The sequence below is a fragment of the Miniopterus schreibersii genome (genome assembly GCF_964146895.1).
Source record: "Miniopterus schreibersii genome assembly, chromosome: 11".
Classification (NCBI taxonomy): domain Eukaryota; kingdom Metazoa; phylum Chordata; class Mammalia; order Chiroptera; family Miniopteridae; genus Miniopterus; species Miniopterus schreibersii.
Window position 1 is genome coordinate 56,808,577 of NC_138111.1, and position 26,922 is coordinate 56,835,498.

Genomic DNA, 26,922 nt, shown 5'->3' on the forward strand with positions numbered 1-26,922 from the left:
TTCAACAATGGTTTCTAACATTTTAGCCTTGAGTTGCTCTCTCTCTCATTTAATGATCTGAATCTAATTCAAGAGATGCCAAGATTCTTTTTATAATATGATGCCTGCACTCTAATTAATTCTTTTAAAAATGCAATGCTCAGGCACTGACGTGGAGTTTTCTACTTCAGAATGTAAAAGAACGTAAGACAGCTCCATGAATGGAGGGAGACTCTACAGAAAAATCTTTTTTGAAAACCTGTGCCCCAGATAGTGGCCTGATAATTTTTGCAAAGAATAATATGCAAATTTAAATGCTATTTTATTTTATTTATTTATTTTTAAATATATCTTTATTGATTTCAAAGAGAGGAAGGGAGTGAAAGAGAGAGAGAGAGAAACATCAATGATGAGAGTCATTGATGGGCTGCCTCCTGCACGCCCTCTCCTGGGGATGGATCCCACACCCCAGGCATGTGCCCTGACCAGGAATCGAACCGTGATCTCCTGGATCCTAGGTAGACGCTCAAGTGCTGAGCCACACCAGCTGGGCTAAATATTATTTTAATTAATTGTAAGTAAAGAACCAAAGAGGATTAAAGGAAACAGCCACCCTTGAGAAGAATTTGATCACTGCTGTTCCGGTTTGCGAGCACATGGGGATTATATAAAAAGAAGATAGAGTTTTGGTCTTTTTTTTTTTTTTTTTTTTTTTTTAATTCTCAGCAGGCGGTACATCCCCTTATTCCCTGCACCTCAGGTGGATCGCTCTTACCCCTCCATCCTCACTCCACTTTGGTTTGTTTTCGAGTGATGATGTAGTTTATACCAATACCAGTAATTCTATGAGTATCACATTGGCACTCCTTTTGCTATAAAATGAATTCCTTGGATGGATGCTCTATTGCGAAGGATACATGGCAGTGAACAGGTAATCAGTAGCCCAGCAATGGTGGGCTAGGCAAAAGCACTACAAGCATGGGGGGGAAATTATTCTGGAATACATAACTATTCCATGAGGACATATATATACCTGCCTTCTCCGAGTGGCTATTTTCCTTACGAATAATGACATACCAGGGGCTCACTGTTGGCCTCTGTGCTACTGTAGCGGCCACAGCCAGGTAGCCTGGGTGATGTGAGCTCTGTGTTGTGCATTCATAGCCATATTCTTGCCATTGGAAAAGTTTTCTATTTCTTCACTCCTGCTTTGAGTTGGAAATTCAAGGCCCTAAACTTATTGTTTTCTTTTTATAAGCTCTCTAACACAACCAAAGGCAGTTAACACATGTATAATCTTTGTGATCACACTGTTGCATAGCAATTGGATATAAGCTCTACCTGATCGCTCAAAACCTTGCTCTTCAGCGGCTCACCATCTCACACCATCACCAGGGAGAATGTGAGAAATCATGACACCACCACATGCCACTCATCACCAGGGTTCAATTTCTGCCTAGCAAGGAGGTCACTCACGTGATCATAAAATATGAGAGGGACCCTAGTTTCAGAATTCCCTCCAGAAGGTCTGTTTCCTAAGGCTACTCTTAGTTCGAACTACTATATCAGCCAGAGTATTCTCCTAGCAAAACACAGGCACAGAGCAGGGCAGAGGAGGTGGACAGTCAGGTTGGGAGGATAGGGAGGAACGCTTAAAAGGGACCAGTCACCAAAAACTGGGGTGATTACTTCCTCCATTTCAAGAACTCTACTGTATGGAGTTGTATTTATACTTAGCAGAAGTTAAAGAAGGTTAAGTATAAAAATCCATGGAAACCTAGCCCTTTGAAAACATTTATTTTAAGGACTTTGCATTGGTTCTGCCACTCTTCCATGCAGATATATATGCGTGATTCTTTCTGACTTCTGCCTCTCTTTCCCATAGTTCCAGCTCTTGACTTTTATGCGTTTCATCCAAATTACAACAATCTGATTCAATGTCTGGCTTCACTGCTGGATTAATAGCCCTAGAGAGTGACCACTGCAGAAGTCTCAGGTGTCCGCGCCTATGACGATACAAACTGTGTATCCAGGAGCTACTTATTTGAGGACAAGCTATACACAGACATCTAATCCCCTTGTTTTCTTAAAATTGTTTTCCACCACGTTATAGGGTGCTGCTTGGCCTAACATGATAGAACATGACATAATGGGTGTTAGGAGAGTCAGGAAAATGTAGGGGGAAATTTGTCAAGAAAAAACACACACATCCAACTTTCTGCCAGATTCTTCATTCCTGACGTGCTGGAAACTCGGACCTACCATCATAGGCTTTGGTAGTCAAAGCAAACTTTGAGTGGTGCTAAGAAACCTTTGACATGTGTGAATTGGCAGACTGTATTGCTTCTGATTCAGCGTAATTTCTTAAGCTGCTTGGCATGTTTGTTAGGGGTTATGAAGCACAAAAGCTCATGTCTCTTTTAGAAGGGAGCCTATCTAGTGATCTGACAATTTACCAGATAAGAACGCTGGCACTTACCAGTTATTGGCCACAGCTGGTAGCCCAGGACCTCGGTGGGTGGGGATGGAGATTTTACAGTCCTGTTGTCTCATGAAAGTGACATTCCCTAGGACCTCTACTTAAGGAAATCACAGTTCTACTTTACTTACATGCCAGTGTCTTGTTGGGGATGGTTCCTTCTTGGATCCTCTAGGTCTGTATTAGATGTCCAGTGTTTAACATCACCTAGAAATCAATAATATACCAGTGACCAGTTGATCTGCTTATGAAAAAAACAAAACAGTTCTCCAAAGGCAGGGATATGGCTCTGTCCTTTTAAATTTTAAATGTACTGCCATTCATGATCCTAATTAAAGCCATAAATTCAACTACCCAACTCACAAGTGAATTGCAGAGATGGGGAAAAGGGTGCAGCTATATAATACAATTCCTCCAGAAAATGCCTCCAGTGCTTGTTCTCTCGCTGTGAGACACAGCATGCCATACTGGACCCTACCACACCATATCACATCCTGTCAAATTTCCTGGCTCGTCAGAGAGAGAGCTGAGGAAGGTCATTTTAATCTCTGGCTTTACTCCAAAATAAATATTCACTGGAGGTGCCTTAACCGAAGTCAGAAGTAACTTTTTCTGGAAAGCATTCAATTTCACAAGTATTTGTTGAGAACCTACTACATGTCCAGCACTATTCCAGGCACTGTAGATACAACGATAAAGATAAATAATGCCTGCATTCCATAGGAATACAGGTATTTTAAAATAAATGTGTAAAATATATAAAGTATATAAAATGATACGAGTAATAGAGAGAAATAAAGTAGAAAGACCGTGTCAGGGAAGCAGGGAGGGATCCGTTTTAAATAAGGTAGTCCAGGAGGACTTTATGGAACAGAAGTTAACATTTGAACAAGGACCCGAAGAAGGTGAGGGTGAGGTCACATGCGACCAGGAGAGACCAGTGTGGCGGGAGCAGAGAGATGAGCTCAAAGAGGGAACCAGGAGCCATAGTGCAGGACGTTGCAAGCCACCATGGCCTTTACCTTGCAGTGATGAGGAACCGTTGGAGGATTCTGAGCACACCAATAACTCCTTTTAAAGTAGTGTATGTTGTCTGTTCCCTCTTAAAATCACTCTGGCTGCTTTGCTGGAATTGATTGCAGGTGAGCAGGGGGGAAAGCAGATGATCCAAATGAGAGATGATGGTGGCTTGGGCTAGGGTAAAAGCAGGGGAGTGGTGAGAAATGGTTAGATTTCTAATATATTTTGTTTTTACTTATTTATTTTTAAATATATCTTTATTGATTTCAGAGAGAGGAAAGGAGGGGGAAAGAGAGAGAGAAACATCAATGATGAGTGAGTCATTGATGGAGCCCGCAACCCGGGCATGTGCCCTGACCGGGAATCGAACCCAGATCGCCTGGATCCTAGGTCGACGCTCAACCGCTGAGCCACGCCCGGCCGGGCTCTAATATATTTTGTAGTTAAAGCTGACAGAATTTGCTGCTAGGTTATGGAGTGGAAGACAATGAGAGGCATCAAGCTGGATCCCAGTGTTTTTAAGCTGAGCAACTGGAAGGCCAGGCTCTAATGTGTAAAAAGAATCACCTGGCAAAGCAAGCAAGCCAGAGGCAGGATGGACTTACATGCTATGCCCACATGCAAAAGGAAGCTATGTGCCCCAGCCGGGTGGCTCAGTTGGTCAGAGTGTCCTCCCGGCACACCAAGGTTGTGGGTTCAACTTCTGGTCAGGGCATATACAAGAATCATCCGGTGAATGCATAACTAAGTGGAACAACAAATCTCTCTCTCTCTTTCTACCTTCCTTTCTCTAAACATCAATCAATAAAAAATTTTTTAAAGGAAGCTAATGTGTGACTATTTTCTTACGTCATTAATCAGCATGAATTAACTACTGGGGTGTATTATTAAAGGACAGGAGCTGGTCTGCACACATTTAAGTTTCATAACAGTAAATGCTATTCCTGTCTTGTTAATTGGGAGCTGACATCAGCCTCCGTCAGCCTGTGGTTGAGTCTCTCGCAGGGAGAAAGCCACTTTTTCTGACTCGTAAGAAAATAATGTGGACTTTTACCTAAGCTAAAATCAGGAGTTTTGAAAGAGGAAATGGAAACTTGGGTGCATGAGCATAAATGAAAGAGTGTAACAAAACACTCTAATATTGAAGACTTAATACCAAAGTTGATGCTGTCATAAAATTTTAATCATAACATCTTTCCTTTCAGAGTGTATTTTTCTCTCTTCCCCATAGTTCTTAGCACATTTTGCCCTCAAAATTTGGGCAAGGTAACAAAAAATTGGTTTCAAGAAAAGAAGCGAAAGTAACAAAATGTATAAATTGTTATCCCTTTTCTTTCAACCCTTAGGCCACACTTTCAAAAACAATCCCAATGTTTCATTTGATTTTCAAGGTAATACGAATCCCTGGAGACCTCAGGGATCACCATTTTGCCGACCTATGCTCCTGCCCTAATCAGTTTCCTGCTATGAATACATGCTGCGGTATTTTCGAAATGACGTGGAAGAAGTTTGGAAAGTAGAAAAAAAAACAGGCACCCAGGCCCCATAGCCGATCAGACTGGGAAAGTGTGGCATTGGGAAAGCGATGAACACACTCTAAGTCCCAATTTCTCTAAAGGATAACAATGGATAGTATTACTGGATAATAATATCTTATAGGATCGTTGTAAGATTCAAATTAATTAACATGTCTAAAACACCTAGGTAAGGCCCAGCTGCACTAGCTATAAGAGAAATGCGGATCAAAACCCCAATGAGATAGCACCTCACACCTGCTAGAGTGGCTGCTGGCAACAAGACAGGCAATAACAAGTGCTGGAGCGGCCGTGGAGGGCAGGGAGCCCTCGCTCACTGCTGGGGGATGGAAATCGGTGCGGCCTCTATGGAAAACAGCATGGAGGTTGCTCAAAAATTTACAAACAGAGCTCCCGCATGACCCAGCAACCCCTCTTCTGGGTGTCTACGCCAGTAATTTTGAAACACTCATTCGTAAAGATAGGTGCACCCCTATGTTCATTACAGCACTGTCCACAATAGCCAAGCTATGGAAGCAACCTTTGGCCGATGATTGAATAAGAAGATGCGGCACATCCGTACAATGGAACACTACTCGGTCATAAAAAGATGAAACGCTGCCATGGCCACATGAATGGATCTTGAGAGTGTCACGCTGCGGGAAATAAGTCAGAGAAGGACAAGAACCGTATGACTTTACATATATGTGGGATATAAAATAAAAAGCAACAAACAAAGCAAACAAATAAACTTATAGACCCAGACAAGGGGAGGGGGAGAAGAGGAGAGTCAAGGGGTCATATCTGGTGATAAAGGAGGCTAGGCTTTGGGTGGTGAGCACACAATGCAATATACAGATGATGGATTATAAAGCTGTACACCTGAAACTTATTTCATCTTCTTAACCAATGTTTCCCTGACAAATTTAATTTAAATAAAAGAAAAATAAAACATCTATGTAAAAAATATGCATTTAACAGGAACAATTATTACTAGCAGCATTTTCAATAAATATAGAAACAAAACCTCAGTGTGAACATGGCCATAATTTTGAAGAAATACAATTTTGAGATTAGCCCAAGTTGATAAAAAAATATTTTACTGTATATCATAAAAGAAGGCCTGGCATTGAAGAACAAACAAGTGAGCATTATTTCATATTTCCCGCCCCCAACCCCATTTTTATGGCTCATGCAGGGCATAATAGGTTTCACAAACATGATCTGTCAATACTATTTTATTTGCTAGTTCATGATTCCAAATGCAAAAGTCTAGTGACCACTAATATTTGGTCAAGCTCTTGAATTTGACAATCTTAAAATATAAAATCATGAATAAAATAAGCAGATGGTTCTGTAATACTCAAGAGAACGTTTCTTTAAACACTTCATTCTACACCTACTCAAAGAGAGAGCACTATGGACATTCATTGTTTTAGTTTGCTCAGCAGGCCTTCCCTGTGTCTTTCCACTAACATGCCATCACCTCACTGGTTGAAGGGTGGTGCACTTATAAACTAGTTAGTTAGACTCCTTCCTCAGCACTTTTCAAAAATTAAAAAAAATTAGAATGAGGTTCTGTGTAAGGTGAAATGGAGAAGCAGCTCACATTCATTGTGTAGGTGAGTCATTCTCAAGGTGTGGTCCCTGGGCCAGCAGCATCATCTAGAAACTTACTAAAAATACAAATTCTTGGGCCTCACTGCAAACTTATTGAATCAGAAACCCTAGAGATGGAGTCCAGGAATCTGTTTTAACAAGCCTTCCAGATGATGAACCCTTAGCCTTAAAAAATACTGGTGTGAGGTTCATTAAGCAAAGCAGGGAAGTTACAGGTGATACCAGTAGCACCTCTAATTCCAGAGGAAGGGTCTGTTCTGCTTCAGGGTGTAGAAAAGTTTGTAAGTCATTATGCAGGCTATTCCAAGGACTTCCTCTGAAATGAAGACATGATCAGGAGCCCAGGCTTCAAAACAATAGTTTTGAGTATGCTGTACAGCTAAATGCTTTCTGTAGGAAGTGTGCTGTTTTGTTCTGAGATCCATAATGTCCTATAAAAGGAGTAAACTGCACCTTCTTGGTAATGTCACCAATGTGACTATAATGGTGTTAAGAACTGGTGACGGAAGGAAATTATAAACAAACCCTAACAGTACTTGGGGAAAAATTACTGCTGTAAGCTAACCTTGATACATAAGTCTTCATCATATAAAGTACTCTACTGAAGAAAAATAATGAAACCCGTGGTATAGGCAAATATTTGTAACTGTACCATATCAGAGTCCTAAACTAGTTGCCTACATAGGACTTGTTACACTAAGATGGAAAATGTCCCAAATATATGTTTCTGATTCTAAGACCCTTTTGATTTAAATTTTAAATAAAAATTATTTGCTTATATCTGAAACCTCCTCATACCCAATCCTCCTTTGATAATAGAATTCATTACAGATTTAGCTCTTGCCTATATTTATAACTGCTGTACATAGTCCAGCAAAACATAGCCTATACAGTAAGTTTAAATCCAAACTCTTATATAAGTGTTCTTCTACCCTGGGACTTTTAATCAGGAAATCATGAAACAGCTATTTTTTAAACAATAATGCTGTGTTAGATGTTTCAAGAGATGTTGTGTCCTGTCAATGTTTTTGTTCCTAATGTCTCAAGATCAAATGTCCAAGTAGTTACCAATAAGTGAAGCATGCCGTGTATAAGACAATAGGGATGGTGGGAACTATAGCAAACTGTGGTAAGCCTGCATGCCTTGAATTCAAAGATTCGAGTTAGAAAATTGCAAAAACACTGTACAGGTTAAATAAAACATGTAAGTTATTGGATTCAAAATATGGGCCCTATTTTACAAAACTCGGACAACTCCTACTTCATTCTTGTAGTTGCATACTTGTGGACTTAGGGGTAGAGTAAGCCTGGACCAGTCACAGAAGCAGCAAAGGACACTGCTCTGCAGAAAACAGGTGTGTTTCTTACTTAACTTCCTCTTACCTAGGTCAACCCTATCTAAGAATCGGGCCCAATGTCTAGGGGACAATCTTTTTTTAAACACTTTTATTGAGTTATAACTCGCATAGCATATGTTAATAGCTGAATCATGTCCCCTCAAAATATATATGTTGAAGTCCTAACCTTCTAACCTAACATATGACCCAAAATGCCAACATATTTGGAGATAGGGTCTTTATTGAGTAATTAAATTAAAATTAGGTTATTAGAATGAGCCCAAATCTAATATGACTGGTGTCCTTATAAAAAGAGGAAATGTGGACACAGACATGTACTGAGAGAAGGGCATGTGAAGAGAAAGAAAGGAGACAGCTATCTCAAGTCAGAGAGAGAGGCTTAGAACAGATCCTTCCCTCACAAGCTTCAGGAAAAAACCCAACTCTACCAATACCTTGATCTCAAAGTTCTAGACTTCAGAACTATGAGAAAATCAATTTCTGTGGTTTAATCCATCAAGTCTGTGGTACTTTGTTAAGCTAGTCTTAGCAAACTAACATATCACACAATTCACCCATTTATCAGTATCAAATTCAATGGATTTTAGAATATTCACAAGTATGTGTAATCATCACCACAGGAAATTTTAGAACATTTTCATCACCTCAGAAGCCCATATCCTTTAGCCATCAACACCTTATCACCTCGTCCCCCCAGTACTAACCTACTTTCTGTCCCCGTAGCTTTGTCAGTTCTGGACATTTCATATAAATGGAGTCATGTAACGTGTGGCATTTTGTGACTGGCTTCTTTTACTTAACATGTTCAAGATTCATCGTCGCAGTGTGTAACAGTGATGCATTCCTTTTTATAGCCAAATGATGCTTCTTTATATGGATACACCACATTTTGTTGAACCATTAATTAGTTGGTGGACATTTGGCTTGCTTATACCTTTGGGCTATTATGAGTAATACAACTATAAACATTCATAAAGAAAATTTCTCTATAAAGGGAAAAACCTTGAGTTTTGTTGGTACTAAAACCTGTTCTAAGTGGACATAGTGACAAAAACTCCTCAAGCTTTCCTTGAGTTGATTGCTGACAAATTTCCACCTTGCTAGCTTTCTCTCGGCCGTCCCATCGTTCTTCTTTTAAACAAGCCATCATCATCCACCCGCAGAGTGAGTCACCTGCAGGGTGGACTTTACTGAAGAATATACAGGGCCCTGGGGGCAGTGTGAGTGTCACCGTAAAGGAAGCATGAGGTCCATTATGGAGCCCGAGCTGGTCGGAGGCTGGGTGAGGGAGGGGGCGGGCGGGTAGGAAGGGCTGTATTTGTGTTCAGAAGCATTAAAGGTCTCCCCGGGTGCGGCAGGGCTGGCAAATCCTGTTAGATTGAAAGGCAGTGGTTGAAGCTCTGCCAGAAAAGGGCGAGGCCTTTGAGTCCGCTGCGGTGCACCTGGCGCATGAGCTCACGGGCTGCTCTTCAGTGCTCATATAAAGACATGATTTACCAGGACCCCATTTTACCATTAGTTGTAATATGAGCCAATAAACAGTGGAAAGTCACAGGAATCTTGATTGTTGCTAAATTATGTCACACAGTGCCTGAAAGAAGAAATTTATGAGTACACTGATGGAGCAGGTCACCAAGTCTCTACTTTAACTAAGGGCTACTGCCCCTTTTTTGGCACAGGCATCCAATTTTTAAAATAAGAGCTTTTTCATACCAATAATATACAGTTAGGAGTGTACATTGTGTCTTTATGGCAGACTTGAAGAATAATGCTCTCACAATGTTGGTTCAGCAACTGCGTGATAAGCAGACATCATGCTACAGGCCAGATGTACCACTGTGAGATAAGGTAAACATGGTCCCTGCCCTCACACTGTCCCAGACAAGATTATTAGTGGATCTGTGCATTAGTGAATGTTCCCGATACATCTACTGGAAATTTCAGTCCTACAGAATCTGATTAAATAAGTAATACCTCTCTACTCCTTTAAATATTCTTAGATTCTTAAATATCAGTCTAACAACCTGAGTATTTAAATGTGCCAGACACTATGCTAGGCACAGCAAGTTCAAGAATAATTAAAATACATGGTCCTTCCTTTCAAAGAACTAACAATCTAAGATGTGCATATACATGTGCAATATTATATACCATAGAATGTACATATACCATATACACGATGGAAGATGCTAGAATAAAGGTATAAAAAAGTGAGAGCATGAAAGTCACTTATTCCCTCAAAGAATGTGGTTGGTAGTTGTGCAGAGGGAAAGGGCTGGGGAGTTTTCAAGGAAAAAGTGAGGTCTGAATCCGATCTTAAAGATTAAAAGGACCTGCATAAACAGTACAGGAAATAAGAGGAATTCTGGTTGTAGGTACCAGCTTGAGGAATGGCCCAGGGGCATGAAAGTGGTGTTTGAAGGAATGACAAGTAGGCAGACATTCTGTCTGCTCTTCTCTCTGTCACATCTCAAAGAGGAAAGGCTCAGACCCAGAAACTGTTCTGGTTAAACATTTCAGTGGAAAGTTAAGACCCATCTGTCATTTCTCATTTGAACACCTGGAAGGTCTCTAAGCACATCAAAGTACACACAACTTTCTGGGGCTTACCACATATTCAACTTCAATTTCTATAAAAGCACAAGACAGGTTTAATAGGCAAATAACACTGATTGACAGGCTCCCGCCATGTCAACACTAAGTAGAGTCTGAAGTTGAAGAAGTACAGTATGTCCTTTAGCAAAACTGACACCGGATAGTCCTTTGATTTCCTGTGATGGCTTTAACTTGGATATAACTGACCATCCTCTTTCTGTGGACCCATGTAAGTCAGATTGCAGGTCAACCTAATGGAAGCATCACAGCTTATAGTGATAAGCTCTGAAATCTGATTTTCTTGATCTAAAACTCAACTCTTCTACCTACAAGGTTTACTCTTTTTTAATCACACAACTCACTGGCCTCAATTACTTTATCTGTAAAATGTAGATAACAACTGTACCTTTGTTAAGGGGCTATTGTGAGGATTAAATAAAATGGTGCATGTGAAGCAGTCAGCCTGGCACCGGTATGGCATTGGCATGTGTGAACTGCTCCTGTAGGGTAGTGGGGAAGGACCTGAGCGGCCTGTTTTCACCTGGATCTGAAGCCTGCCAATGAGGAATGTTTGGCAATTTATTTAGTTTTTAAACCTTGGTTTCCTCATCTATAAACTAGGCAATAACATAGATAACTGTGAAGATTAAATAAGAAAATTATATCTCAATAAAACTGGAAAAAAGACATACTGAGAAAACAAAAGAAAGTATATGTAAAGTGGTAATAATACCTGGCACATAGTAGGTACTCAAAAAAGACAGCTCTTGTTAATATTAGTACGATATAAATCATACTAAAGGGAAATTTAAATGTTTTCAGTATCATATTTTTTAAATGTTTTGAAATTAATTTTAGAGTAAAGTAATTTGAATACATTCTTGATATTTAATGAGAGCCTGTGGTTGGCCCTGTTGCACAGTGAAAATTGTTACTGGACAGGGACTGGCCTGAATGGGTCTGCCTCAGGCAGGCCTGTAGTGTGTGGGTTCTTGACTTCATGTGGAAAGATTTCACAACAGTCCAGATGGATTTGAGAGTGATGGATTTATTAATGCTGGGGATAGTGAAACAAAGGAAGAACTTATGGTAGAAGGAGCAATAGGAGAGAGCCTAGGCCGTGCTCTGCTTTGGCTCCCTAGAAATGTTTTAGAAAAGAAGTGAGCCAAGGCGGGGCTGCTGTTGGCTCACTGGGAAGTCAGAGAAAAGGGGGGTCTTGGACACAGGATTGGGGTGAACCTGGGTCAAGCTGTAGCTGCCCACTGCTCCCCTGGTTGCAAGTATCATGAAGACCCTTAGAAATAAAAAGTTCACACCTGGGAAGGGGCATGGGTGTGCTTTAGAGCAAGCCCACATTGAGTCTTTGTCCTGAAGGCTTTTAATCTTTCTTTTCCTGCAGGCAAGAATCTTAGGAGAGGGTTTCAGTAGAATATCCCTCAGCTTTCCAGATGCATTTTTAATATGCTGATGCATCAAAATGTGTATATGGGAGTTTGGGATTATTCTTTGCTCTGTTTTACTTTTATCTTAGATCTTTCTGGCTTTAATGGGGTTCTTGTATTTGTTCCCCAACTTCATCTGTCCTTGGGTTGAGCTGGCACAAATGGCATTAATTGGGTCTTTGTTCTCTATTTCCCAGGCCAGGGTGACTTGAGCTGTGTATTCCCTGGTTAGGGAGAAGGGTCTGAACCATTTGCTCTCAAGAGTCCTTGGTTGGGGAAGATAAGGTCTTGCAGTTCACAAGCTGGCTGCAAGCTGCCCAACTGCTTGGCCTTGTTTCATTTTCTTGTCTCAGTTTCCCCATTCCTCTTGCTCAGAGATTTTCCTAGCTTCTTACTATCCCTTCACAAAAATCATTTGATGACTGTCTCTTTATTTGTATTAGAAATTTCGTGGGGAGTTTCCACTTGCCAGCAGCATTTATTCCTTTCTGTTTTAATGTTTAGCCTTTATAGTTTTAATATCTATTGATATATATCAGCAATTTTCAACGTTTTTCATCTCAGGGTACACATAAACTAATTACTAAAATTCTGCCGCACACCAAAAATATATTTTTTGCCCATCTGACACACACAAAAAAGTGTAATTTTGATTCATTCACACCCAATGGCTATTGTTGTGTTGGCTGTTGTTGTTGTTTTTTAAGGTAAAAGAGGCCAGTGCTCCCGACTAAATAGTCAGGTATCACATGTTTTAAAGATTCTCACAGCGCACAGGTTGAAAACAGCTGATATATATGTTTGTTTGGGCAAAGTGTTGGGGTTGGTTTCCCTGGGAAGTAGACCCTAAAATGCAGTGAGGAATGTGAAAGACTTATTGGGAATAAAATGGAAGGAAAGAAGGCAGGGTTGGGCAGGGATAGCTCTCAGGTTCGTTGCAGACTAGCAAGGTCTGTGCCAGGCCATAGGAGAGTTCCAGATCAATATTTGCTCATTAGTGTCATCTTGAGCTTGGTGGAAAGGGCTGGGCCCTTGTACCTACCCTGCCTTGATCAATTATTGGTCAGAGCAATCCTGAGAAGCACAAAACAGCTACCACCACGTGGCCTAGTGGTTTTCCAGAGCACTCCAAGAAAGGCATGCCTTCCGTTTGAAAGCTGAGGACTGTGAAGGAGATGGCTGGAGGCCTCCAGTCAGTGGAATTCCTCATAGTCAGGCAGCCAGTCCCTTCTTGGAGGAACATCTGAGAAGTGCAAGTCTGTGTCTGCTACAGGAAGATTTTAGGAAATAATAATGGCTGCTATAACAGAATACCGTGTTTTGCTCTGTGATCAGGCTGTGTTTTCTGTTTATTGCCTCAGAGACCAGGAGACAGGGGCCTAAGCTTCCTTGATGATTACATTTCAAATGTTATCTCTCAGGCCAGTGAGAAATCAGTTCTGGGTGTAAAACTGGCAAGAGGCTTTATATGGTGGTGGGAGAAGATACGACTTCGGGTGGTGGGCACACAGAGCAATAAACAGATCTTGTAACATAGAAACCCACATCTGAAACCTTTATATTCATATTAACCATTGTCACCGCAATAAATTTTAAAATAATAACAATAAATAATAATTAATTATTAATAATAAATAATAATGAATAATAAATAATACTCAGAAGGCAGCCCCCTCCTCAAAAAATTAAAATTAAAAGAAAAGAATTACAAAGGAACAGAGAAAGAATTTACAATGATAAATTTTCTTATGTAAATGCTCCAGGAAAAGGGAGGTCAGGGCCTAGAGTGAGGAAGAAGCCTGTCTAAAGTCTGGTCAAGCTGAGAAAACAGAAAGCGATTTTAGTCGATATGTACACATTCACATACATTTTCACCTAATTTATCTTCAAATTATGGGCTGTGCTACCAGTGTTCACAATGCTTTCTCTATTACGTCATATTTACTTGACAGAATCTACACTATAGGCATTTTTAAAATGTGTTTTATAATTACATGAAAGTTGCCTTATATCACAAACATATAACAGACAGCAAAAGTCATATGCTTTGTACGTAATCCATCATTGCTAATAAAATATAGACAAACCAACAGAGGTATGATATAGGTGTCCAACAAATGCTTGATTGCTGGTTGATTATTGAAATTTGTTTGATTTTATTATCCATTTCTTCCTAAAGTTTCAAAAGATGTCTATTAAGTGCTTTTTGGGGGGAAGTATTTCAGGATATTCCTTAAAATAATTCGTGTCACTGTGGAATGTCACATATAAGACTGAGAATGGTTTTGAAAGACTAACACCCCTGAATGTCTAGAGCAGCCAAGGAGCAAATTCAGTCATGTTTACATAGGAAAGGGCATAGCATTCATCTTCTGCCAAATGGAGGACCCGTTTTCAACGGAGACTCAGTCTGGAAGTTCTTCTTTCCGAAAGAAGCAAAATTTAACAACTCTCTTCAGTTCTACTCTTAAGAAGGGTGTGGAGGGAGCAGGCTGACGGGTGGCAAGCAGACAGTGCCCGGTGGGGGCAGAAAGCAGGGGATCCAGGCAAATGGAAAGAGAGGTGGCTCCAGAGGGACACTCTGGTGTCCCACCTTCAATTAATACACTTGATAAGGACCATGAATGAAATAATTCAATGACCAAAATGTTTTTGCTATTCCTGATAAACACTGACTTACAAAGAAGTGACCGTCGTAGTAAGGTCAGTAAACATCATAGAGATAAGAATAAATGGGGTCTAGATAACAAAGGAAAAGAAATCCAATGAGACCAAACCAGAGGCAGTTAACCAACACACACTGGCTTCTTCTCGGAAAGAAAGGATTGGAAGTCTGGGCAGAAACCTACAAATTTCATTTATAATAAGTAATTATATAATTTAAATAATTATTTATAATGAGTAATTATGCGTAAGCGGAGGTACTATAAACTCTATATAATTTCTACTCTGAAGTGTAGTTTCAATTATTTCAACAAATCTTTTATATATATATATATAAAGTCTAGAGATAACAGACCTCTCCAAGTATTAAAGGTGGGACACCAGGCCAGGGGAATCCCAGCTGACCATTGCAGCTAAAATTCCATGCCCAGTAGGCCAAGAAAGATAAATAGAGTGCCCTTCCCAGGTCTTCCTGTCTGTGTCTGCTCCCAAGACAGAGCTTGGACAGATGAGGACCACCAGCGACCTATGTTCCCTGGACTTCAAGTAATGCCTTAAGGCATATTCTCTCACTAGAAATACACGAGTAGTGTTGAAGGAAACTTGGCGGTGCTCCTTGCAACCTGAACTCTCAGAGCTTGCCATTGGAAATCAACCATTTATTTTCTAAACAAAGGTCAAGATTAAGCTTGAAGGATTTAACTAAATCTCTAATACAAGAGGATTCAGCTAAGACTGGAGCTCATCTCCTCCTGCCTGAACTTCAAAAGAGACAGAATCTGTCCGAGGCACTGGGGAGCAAGGGTGTCTGCATAAATGTTATTTATAATATTGCCCTCTAGCACTCTGGGAAAATGAAATCTATAGGAGGCATTAAAACCCCCTTCAGTTTTTTTTTCTTTCTGCTTTCATTTTATTTACTTCGACCCAAAAGACATGGGAAACGGTGGTGGGGGTTTCCGTTTCATCTCGTATATCTGGCTTGATCGATCATTTCAGCAGGGACAGTGTGATATTCAAAAATGCATCAGGCAGGCGTAAGTAATCTCTAGTCTCTTGACATTTTAATAAAGTTATTAAATAGAAAGCCTCAGATATCGCTTTTGCCTGCGACGATATTTTCTTTAAAGGAAAATGACCAGTTGAAAGTGGACCTAAGCTTGTTTAATAAAGGTCCCTTTGCAGCTCACTTAGGTTTTTGCGTAGCTCTGTCAAGGTCTCCTCTTTCTGCCAGTCCTGTGAGGCCACCGTCTTGCCAGTTCCAGGAGCCAGCCCCTTGCCTGGGCCGGCGTGTGAATCCGGGAGCCGCATGGTGCCCCGGCTCAGGGAGGAGGCCCAGGAAGTGGGCAAAACAATCTCTCCAAAGGCAGAGCTGGTGTCAGTTTCCTCTGCTTTGGTTTTGATTACAACCCCTCTTTTTTTCCCCCCTTTTGAAAATCTGGACAATATGCAAGCTTTGATGTAGCCAGGTTTTTAATCCTACCCAGAAAAGATGATACATTTGAGATTATCAAGAAAATGGCACTACTCTTAATATCCAGGAAAAACGAAAGGAAAAAAAAAAAAATCAAACCACAGAGCTGATGAGAAGACCCTAGAGGACTGAGCTTGTAAATGAAACACGTTTTCCCCTTTTGTCTGAGGTTTTCCTTTCAGGAGGAAAACTCTAAGATATACAAAAAGAGTTCCTTTGGCTGGAGGCTCGTAGATTGCTAATGGCTTTGACAGTGGTTACAGCTCGTTTAACCCAATTGAATTCGATTATTCATGTCAGTAACAAGATAAACCAGTTGACAGGGGGAATATTTTTCAGCCACTGGTTCATATCAAACCTGCAAATTCAGCTGTCTAAAAAGAACAGATAGGAACAAGAGAGAAGCTAGAGAGATATAATTCTAATCCAGGCTATTCCTAAATTTGAATTGGACTATGGAGAAGATATTGTGGAGACAATTTATGCTCATTCTCTAAAAACAGCATGAAAACTTTCCAGTATACCCCACTCATGGAAAGATAGTCCCAAACTATGTCAACCATGTCCAGCCATTTACACACACACACACACACACACACACACACACACACACACACACACCCCTATGCTGCAGTTATACGAATCCTTGATGCTTCCTAAATAGAACAAATACCACTTTCTTGTTTCTGTGCCTTTGCAAATTGTATTGTTTGCCCAGAATATCCTTCTTTGTACTGACATATTTCTTATCCTTCAAAATGCAGCAAAAATGCCACCTTCTCAATGACGTCCTCCAGGATCCCCTCGTGTTCATAGCAATTTGCATATCCTTTGTTTAGAAAATGGTCTTTATTGATTTTTAGAGAGAGAGGAAGGGAGGAGAGAGGAAAACAACAAACGAAACATTAATGTGAGAAACATCGATAGGTTGCCTCCCATATGTGCTCCAAACAGGGATCAAACCCACAACCTAGGTATGTGCCCTGGCAGGGGATCAAACCCGAAGCCTTTTGGTGTGGGGGCCGACACTCCAACCAACTGGGCCACCCGGCCAAGGTGGCTTTATTTATTTTTATAATCATCTTGCCCCTTACCCTCAGTACAATTCCTCATGCACAGTAGGTGCTCCATAAATGTTTAGTCAATGAACAAGTAAATAAACAAGTAAAAATTGAATAAAGAATTTTTTTCTGGGACATGATAGGCAGTTAGCACCCAAGATATGTGTCTTTCAACAGATGAATGTATCATGAAAATATGGTGTACATATATGCAATGGAATATTATTCAGCCTTTAAAAAGAAAAAAACTCTGCAATTTGCAAAAACATGGATGAAACTGAAGGCTGTTTTGCTAAGTGAAATAAGCCAAACATAGAGAGCCAAGTATTGCATGATCTAATTTATATGTGGAATCTAAAAAAAAAAAAAAAATTAAATGGTGGTTACCAGAGGCTGGGGGAGGGAGGTGGGAGGAATGAGCAATATTGATCAAAGGGTGCAAACTTTGTTTTTAGATGAATAATTTCTTGAGACTTAATGTACAGCATGGTGACTATAGTTAATAATAATGCATTATATACTTGAAATTTACTAAGAGAATAGATCCCAAATATCCTCAACCCCCCACAAACATACATGTAGGTAAGTATGCGAGGTGATGGATGTTTTCATTAGTTTGATTGTGATAAATCATTTCACAACATATACATATATCAAAACATATTGTACACCTTAAATATATAAAATTTTTATTTGTCAAGATATAGCAATAAAAATTTTTAAAGAAACAATCAATAAATAAAATAAGAAAAACAAAATCTCACTTGAACATCAAGGTGAGCAGTTTCTTTTCATTAATTCACATGCTTTCAGCCAAGATAAACAGATGCTGAGGTAAAAGGAAATCTGCTGAAAACAAGAAAGTAGAGCAAACCTCCCTAAATATAACAAGCTGACAGAGTGCATTCATTTCTAGCCTCAGGACTCACTTCTGCACTAGGCTCAACTCTGAAAGAAATGTGTTTGCCCTCTAGGGAGGTGAGGCTGGGATGTCACCCCCAGGTAGGTTCAGAGGGATAATTGCCTCCGATCAAGTTTTCTGTCAGCTTGTAGCCATTACTGAGACCATAACAAAGCTCACAAAGACAAGAATCTGTTTAACAGCAACAACAGAAGGAACCCCTGTTTCCTGAGCGCTCCATTTTCCCAAGCAGATGGTACCTTTTTCATCACCTGAAGGGATTTTCAACTGAAGTGCTATATATATGCTAGCATTTTCTTATACGGGGCTGTATTATGCTTGTGTCTGAGAGGAAACAAACTTTTAGAAGTGGGGCCCTTTTGATAGATAATTTATTTGCATAGCTTATGGAGCATTTCCCCAAAATACTATAGGCCTTTTATTTCTCTATAAGGATCGGATTTTGTCCATCAGTTGGAAAAATTGCAACGCATTGCCTTAACTTAATTATTTAGAGATTTAACTGTCCTGAATGGTGGGAGGGCTGTGAACAAAACACAAATATCCTTAAATTTTTGAAAGTTTTACCTGTGATTCCATTTTACCACCACCTGTCAGAGAAATGGTGCCGGAATAAGGGGATGGTGGCAGAGAGAAAGAAGGAGAGAGCAGGAACTGTGAATACTGTTTCAAAGTTTTACTTCCACATCCAGTTTTCAAGACCTGTTCTCACTTTCATATTTTACTAGAAATTTGTTCAGAGTGAAGATGCTAACCCTAGCCATTTACATGAAATGTTTGAAATGCTACCAATTTAAATGCAAACATCTCAGAGGGGGGAACTGACCCAGTCCATCAATCTTCAGTTTTAGAAATGTCTCCATGCACTGAGCACAATAACTGAGTGACTGGAGTTTCACATTTTCTCCCAGGCAATTAGAGATCTTTTGATAGAGTCTTTAAGTTGTTTAAAATTCTCTCAAGCATACACATATAGAACAAATTATAAATAGCATAAAAATATAACTGCTGTATACTCTGATGTTACCTACCAAGCCTTCTTCACCGGGGTAATAGGTGATGCTTTTAAGCAGCTGTGATCAGACTTGAGATCTGGGTCAGTATTAGTCTGGATTTGCCTCTCCCTTGTCCTAAATTTGTATTTCTAACCCTTGTGGATTTTTTTTCTACATACCCACACTGCTGTATGCCAGACTGGTCGCTTCCTGGTAACAGGACGATACACTAAAGGTGGAGCTTTTTTTATCTGCTTTGCAACTGTTCTAAACTCAGAGCTGCAAACTTCATCAACCACATTTCTAGAGCTCTTGCTATTTCTACTTCTGTCCTGAATTGCTCTTCTGTAAGTCTCTACTGCAAGAAGTAGAAGACACGTGAATAATGTCAAATGTTCAAGCATTTTTGCCTGAATCTCCATGGGAAGTGTTGGGATGCCATTTCTGGCTTTCAGAATGAATAAATTTTCTTACTGCTGAATTCCAAGAGGGATTATTTTCTGATTATTACTAATAAACTAGTTTTCCCCTACTTTATTGAGATATAATTGACATATAACATTGTAAGTCACACTCTTGATGCAGATGTCAAACTAGTCTACCAATGACTTGGCATTTTAACTCCTAGTCCTAAATGTCCTCAGTGACTATTTTTGAAAGACACTGATTAACTGTTTAATGAGGAAAATAGTCTACGTACTCCAACTTACTTAACAAACTCTCCCCAAGTTTCTAAGCCTCTTTAGCTATAATTAAAAAAGATAATGATGGTGGCATATCATAAAGCTTCCCTTTTTCCACTGAAGCCAGAGGGATTCAGAAGAGTCTGAAATGGGTATAAATGGGAATCAAGTTACACCTAAGGATCTAATTCCTAACTTTTAAGGCTTTAAACTAGTAGAACAGTAAATAGTTTGTCTTCTTTAAAAGGTTCTGGAATAGGCAATTTTTTGTAAAAATATTTATTGAGAATCTACTAAATGCCAGGCAAATAGATCTAGTAAAACATGGTCCTGGTTCCCGTGGAGCTTGCAGTGTAGAATCAAGGCAGCTAATTAAATAAGAAGCTTTGACAAAGTTGGATGTGTGTTATGACAGAAGAAATTCAGAGCATTCTCGTAGAGAGGAACAGTCGAGAAAAGTTCTGAAAGAAGTGCCACCTAAAAAGGTACCTGAATGGCAGGTGAGTTGGGGTTAGGAAAAGAAGTAGAGGTAACACTATGTTTGAAACACTCTCCAAAGCATTCTTTGGTTTGTGAAATGAAAGCATAGTGAAAACATGGAACTGATAGAAATTCAGAATGGCTGGAATTCAAAGGGAGAAGGTACAATGTCTCAAGATGAAGCTGAAACATAAGGATGAGATTGAGGAGAATACTGCAAGCCATGCTAAGGAATTCTCCCCCACCACTGTCCCCCAAGGAAAGTAAGAAGCAATTGAAGGGCTTCTTGTTCTAGAAAAAATGTCACTGTCGACAATGTGGCCAATAGATTGGGGCAATGTTCTTTATATAATTGAAACAATCAAAATCTTAATGGAGTTCCATAATTAGATTCCATTTTAAAGGATTACAAAAAGCATATGGAATATCAATTTATTCATAGCATGGAGAATCTTCAATAGTTATATGTGTGTTTTTTAAAATGCATATTACTATTCCGTATCTACAGAAACCATTGAGAAAAAGATACTGGAAGACAGCCACATACCAACTGTTCCTATAAGAAGTATAATGAATGTTATAGGAGATTGAGGAAAATAAGAATACTGAAAATAAATATTGGAATTCTGTCCTGCTGAGGATCAATATGCTGAGAATATATTTTATTTTATGTTACTTATCTTTTGCTGGGAAAATATTTTAGAAACCCAACATAACAAATTTGAAGTCCTATTAATCAAGGTATCATTTTGAAATACTGAGATATCCAGTTTATTTGTTTGTTTTTCCTAAAAAATATGTAGAGCCTACCAAACTAAGTGTTGGGAAGTCTACCCTGGATGTGTATTTGTGATGAAAACTACAAACTTCTCAATTCCTCTGCCCCTAAATCTGTTCACCCTCCTGTGTTCTCAGTCTCCGTGATGGCTTGTTCTTGCTACTAGGCACCAAAATAAAAATCTGGGAAGCATGCTAGACCTTACACCTGATATCGACTTAGTCTCTGATTTCAGCCAATTGCATTGCCTAAATATCACTCAGATCCATCTTTCGCTCTCTAGAACCACCTCTCCAGCCCTTGATATCTCTCGCCTTAAGTACTGCAATATTCTCCTAACTGGGTTCCCTGAATCGAGTTCCTACTTTTCTTTCAGACCCACACCGTTCCACCAGAGAGATCCATCTAAAATGTGGATCACACCAGGTCACACTCTGTCTAAACTCCTTCATCACATTACCAGTGCTTCTTTCAGCAGAGAGCTTTTCTTCCTTCCTTGAAAGGTTTTAATGGAAGTTCAGTGTTATGATCTCAGAGACTTCCAGCTTCATAATGACAGAACATCTTGTGTGAAACTAATCTTTCTTCAGAAAGCCGTGATAAACTCTGCACAAAATATTTAAAACCCAACAATTTAAAGGCACTGGAGAGTGACCAAAAGCAGGCAGAAAATGAGATGCTGTGACCCCTGAAATTAGGGAATCACACAGGGTTTATCTAGCTTTTCCCCTGAGGGCCTCTCTGGTCTCTGTGGTGTTTGAATGTAGAGCACCAAAAAAATTGAGAGTCTTACAGGCCTGAGGAGTAAATTAAGGATTTTCCTCCCAGAAAAGATGAAGTCAGACAAAAGGAAGCCTCAAAAATGAACAAAGCTCCAGTGATCTTGGATAATATCAAGCGATCTAACTTGTGTGTAATTAGAATTCCATCAGAGAAGAGAAAAATGAATTTTTAAGAAGTGTATGTCTGTATCTATACAGACATACCAGCCAAAACAATTTCCAGATTTGATTAAAAACTGTCCTCCAAAGAGCCAAGTGAATTTCAAAGATAATAAATCTAAATGTTGTATTTTGAGTTTGCTCTAAAGAGGCACAGGGAGCACTTAGAGTTGGAGGCTCACTTCAAAGAGTTTGTCATTAGCTCTACAAAGAGTTTCTTTCTTCTTCATAAGGACAAAGGTCTTGGTTCCTGGTTAAAGTAGTTGGGAAGGAAAAAAAGAACTGTATCCTCGGTTGTCAAATTGGTATACATTTGTCATTTATTGAGTTTCTACTGTGTGGTAGGTCATTCTGTTACTGGACAGGGGCCAGCCCGGAGTAGGCCTGCCTCAGGCCGGCCTGTGGTGTGTGGGTCCTTGACTTCGTGTAGGGAAGATTTTGCAACACAAGTCCGGATGGGTTAGAGAGTATGTTTATTAACGTTGAGGACAATGAAACAAAAGAAGGAATTAGGGTAGAAGAAACAGTAGAGGAGTGCCTAGGCAATGCTCTGCTTTGGCTCTCTAGAGATGTTATTAGAAAAAGTGAGCCAAGGTGGGTCTGCTGTTAGCTCACTGGGAAGTGAAGGTCACAGTGACAGAAGCTGGGAAGTCAGAGAAAAGGGGATCTTGGAGGCAGGATCAGGATGAGCCCCAGTTGAGCTGCTGCTTCCCACTGCTGCCCTGGCTGCAAGTCTCGTGGGGACCTTTAGAATTTAGGAAGAAATAAAAAGTTCACACCCTGGAAGGAGTGAACCATGCTGAGTCTTTGTCCCAAGGGCTTTTTACCCTTTTTTTTTTCTCCTGCAGGTGAGAATCTTAGGGGAGAGTTTCAGTAGGATATTCATCAGCTTTCCAGGTGCATTTTTAATATGCTGACACATCAAAATGAGTGTATAGGGGAATTCTGAATTATTGTTTGGTCTGTTTTACTGTTTTACTTTTATCTTAGGTCCGTCTGGCTTTAATGGGGTTCTTGTTATTTGTTCCCTAGACTTCATCTGTCCTTGGGTTGAGCTGGCACAAATGGCATTAATTGGGTCTTTGTTCTCTATTTCCCAGGCCAGGGTGACTTGAGCTATGTATTCCCTGGTTAGGGAGGAGGGTCTGAACCATTTGCTCTCAAGCGTCCTTGGTTGGGGAAGATAAGGTCTTGCCGTTCACAAGCTGGCTGCAAGCTGCCCAACTGCTTGGCCTTGTTTCATTTTCTTGTCTCAGTTTCCCCAGTCCCCTTGCTCAGGGATTTTCCTAGCTTCTTACTATCCTGCCACAATTCTGGGTGCTTTACCATGTTGTGTCATTTAATCTACACAACCTTGTATATAATTTAACAGATAAAAAAACAACAACCCTAAGGTTCACAGAGGTCTGCAACTTGCTGCAGGTCATAAACCTTGTAACATTTAGAAGCAAAATTTATATATAATTTGGTGTATAAATGAAACCTGTACTTTTCCCATCACTTTTTCCTTAGACGTCCTCTACATACACACACACACACATATATATACACAGAGTTCAATAACTATTTGCTAAATTAATGACAAATATTAAACTGCTATGTGAATCTAGTGACATGTCATGCACTGCCATCTCCCAGGTTTGTTCAGCTATGGCCTGCATCCAGAAGCAAACCCTGCCCACACCCTGAACTAAACCTGGCCAAAGCAGTTAAGTGTTTGCAGTTTCAGATGCATCTGGAATTAGTCTTGTTCCCCTAAAAAGAGTAGTCAGCGTACCAAGACGGTTCCGCCAGGCTGCTTTCTTTGCTCAGCAACTGACTTGTTTGTTCTATGGTTCAATACTGAATTTGTACTTTAGTTTTTTATTATGTATCTCATTTACCTTGTTAGTCCTATGGCTGCCCATGGCTGAAATCCAGTCATCAAGATACCTTTCCATGTGAGTGGACATTACCCTCTTTATCCACTGGCATGGGCCTTGATCCAAATCAGATAGGCCAATTAGAGCCGCACTAAAGACTTGGAAAATTACTCTGTCTCCCATGGCTATCAAACACCAGCCTAGATTGAGTACTAGTTTACTTTTTGGTCCTTATGAACATTGAAAAATGGACTGTTATGTATGTCTATGATGACCATCCTATCAGTGAAGGTCATATCCTGAAAATCATGGCATTTCCCAATTACCTGATCCATCCTTTATGAACCAGGCAGATACTGAGGTCCCAAGTGCCTAGCAACAGAGCCTGCTAAAAACTGTGGTGTTTTCAAAATCCAATCCCTGAGAATATTTACTTGAATGTGAAGGGTGGTAGTATTTGTGATTGGCAAGCATTCCATCAGTGGTAACACACTTAAAACCATGCTTTACAAAGTAACAAAAATAATATTAACTAGGATTTACTGAGTATTTGTTATGGGTCAAATTTATATATGCATTGTCTCATTTGACCCTCACAACAATCAAAGAAGAGAAGTGTGGTAGGCAGAAAAATGGTCTCCAAAAGTTGTCCACATGCTAATTCCCCAAACCTATGAATATATGTTACAGTGCAAAAACAAGAAAGGTAGCAGATGAAATTAAGGTTGCTAATCAGCTGCCTTTAAAATAGAGGTTATGTTGTATTATCTGATTGAGCCCAAAGTAACCAGGAGAATTCTTAAATATAGAAGAGAGAGGCAGAAGAGTTAGTGTCAAAGTGATACAATGTGAAAAAGGCTCAACTGGCTCTTGTTGGCTTTGAATACCGAAGGGGGATCACAAGCCAAGGAGTGTGGGCAGCCTCTAGAATGTAGCCCTGTAACACCTTTAGTCTCCTGAGACCCACATCAGACTTCTGACCTACAGAATGAAAAATAAATGTGTGTTGTTCCAAGCCACTTAGTTTGTGACAATTTGTTACAGAAACAATAGGAAATTAATACGTGGGGGGGGGGCTATTATTCTCCTGAATTTTAGATGAGAAATTTTGAGTCCCAAGTAAAGGGAGTTAATTACCTCAATACAGAAATACTTTGTGATAAAAGAGTCTCATAATTTGGACTATGAAGAAGACAATAAGGTGAAGTTTCTGTTTGTCTTCTTTAATGACATTATTATTTCTTCCACCCATACCCCAGAATGGATGTGAAGCACTGGCTGACTGCATGTATCGTCATACAGCATATGGCTTCAAAAATTTAAAAATTGGCCGAATAAAGGAGTTTTTCTGAAATATATGTTCGTTATCTTACAATTATGACTATTTCACATAACTGACAAAAGCATCCTCCCAGTTCTAGTACAGCTTTTTATGTAAGAAGCCCAAGAACTTTTAAAAAGTCAATAAAAGGGAGTTAGTGAAGCACAGAAACCTATCAGAAAATGGTTTAACTCTATCAGACAATGGCTTAAATGTGGGACTAGCACATGGATGTTTTTCACTGAGCTAAGTGCTATTTTCTGTGGTCTACTGCAGAAATCAAACAGTTGTGTCTCCTGCAGTAAACCACCTCATATTAGTGTCTCTGGCACCACATAGCAGAGCTTTAGTGTTCGTGCCAAATTCCTGAGGGGTGTCAGACACATCACATGAGCATATTTCATGATAAGCCCCATACGTGTTTTTATTAAATATTACAGTAAATCCCCACCTGCATAAGTCTGAATAATATATTTCTGTGGTAAATCCTTCACCAGGCTATGATCTATACTGAGACTAAAATTGCCTCAAGCACCTTTCATTTTTAGTACTTTGTTCCAGTGACTTTAATCTACAGCTTACTTCATGAGCAAAGTATACACCAATATATCTAATGAGGCCTAAACCTTAGTTGACTTAAAAGACCTTTCTCTAGGGAAATGAAATGTGGTTACTATTATGAAGTCAGCTAGTAACATAAAAACTATGTTTAGCAATTTATTAATTTCATTTGTCAGGCTGCAGAGCAGAGAGCCAAGACAATTGCCTTAATCCTTTGTTCCTTATACTATTCCCACCCACTGACAGGCAATGTTTGGTTGGCTCCTAGAGCTAAGCTTAGGAGTCTGGCTGGGGAAGAGTTTTCACACTGGTAGGTCTCTCTTCCACCCCTTGCCCTCAAACTCTCCCCTGGTCATGCAAATAAACACCCACGAACAGTCCTCTCACATGTGTTCAGGCCATGTATTCAAGTCCCTTACTCATGGTCCGACATTTCCGACTTTCTGTCTTGGATGACCAGAATGACTAAAGACCATGAAGATGTTCCTTCTTATGCATCTTCAATAATTTTGTGTGTACCTCATGGTTATCTCAGTCACCTAGAGGCATAATATTGCTGCATAACAAATGATCCCTATAACTCAGTGGCTTACAGCAATAAATGTTTATTCTTACCTTTGTGGATCCGTACATGATAAGATCCAGCTAATCTAGAGCTCTTTCAGAGTGTGGATCTGCCAGTCTTGGCTCCCGGCTGTAGGTTCAGTTCAAGTCTGTTCCAAGTGTCTTCGTTCTGGGACTATGTTGATGGGAAGTACCTGTCCAAGGCATGTTCCTCTCATGGTGGAGCACTGGCAAGTAGAACATTCAGGCATGTTTCTGGTCTGCTTATGTCACCAACACCGCATTATCAAAGCAACTTACATGTCTAAGCCCAAAGTAGAAAAGTAGAAAAAATATACTTCACTCCTACAAAAGCAAAGCAAGGAAAAGAATGATATAAATCTTTTATGGGAAAATGGAGACTTGAAATAAAAAATTCAATGGGGTTAAAAAAAAAAAAGCAAACTGCAGTTAGAATAGCAAGTTCCCAGAAATAAGTTAAATTAAGCAATTATACATTTACATAATATTAGATGGTTTTATTAGCTAGCATCCTTAATTCTTGTATTTCAGCATCATTACAATACATTGACAACTTCTTGTACACTTACACCCCCATTCCTCCCTGGG

At 39.8% G+C, this 26,922-nt stretch overlaps 1 long non-coding RNA gene across 1 annotated transcript; it reads right to left on the reverse strand.

Annotated features, from left to right (window-relative positions):
- Positions 1–2,598: 2,598 nt before the first annotated feature.
- On the reverse strand, positions 2,599–26,644 carry LOC308563822. Its single transcript, XR_013999850.1, has 3 exons — positions 26,365–26,644; positions 3,481–3,652; positions 2,599–2,665 (listed from the first exon to the last, which is right to left on the reverse strand). It is a non-coding gene; the product is annotated as an uncharacterized lncRNA (long non-coding RNA).
- Positions 26,645–26,922: the final 278 nt, after the last annotated feature.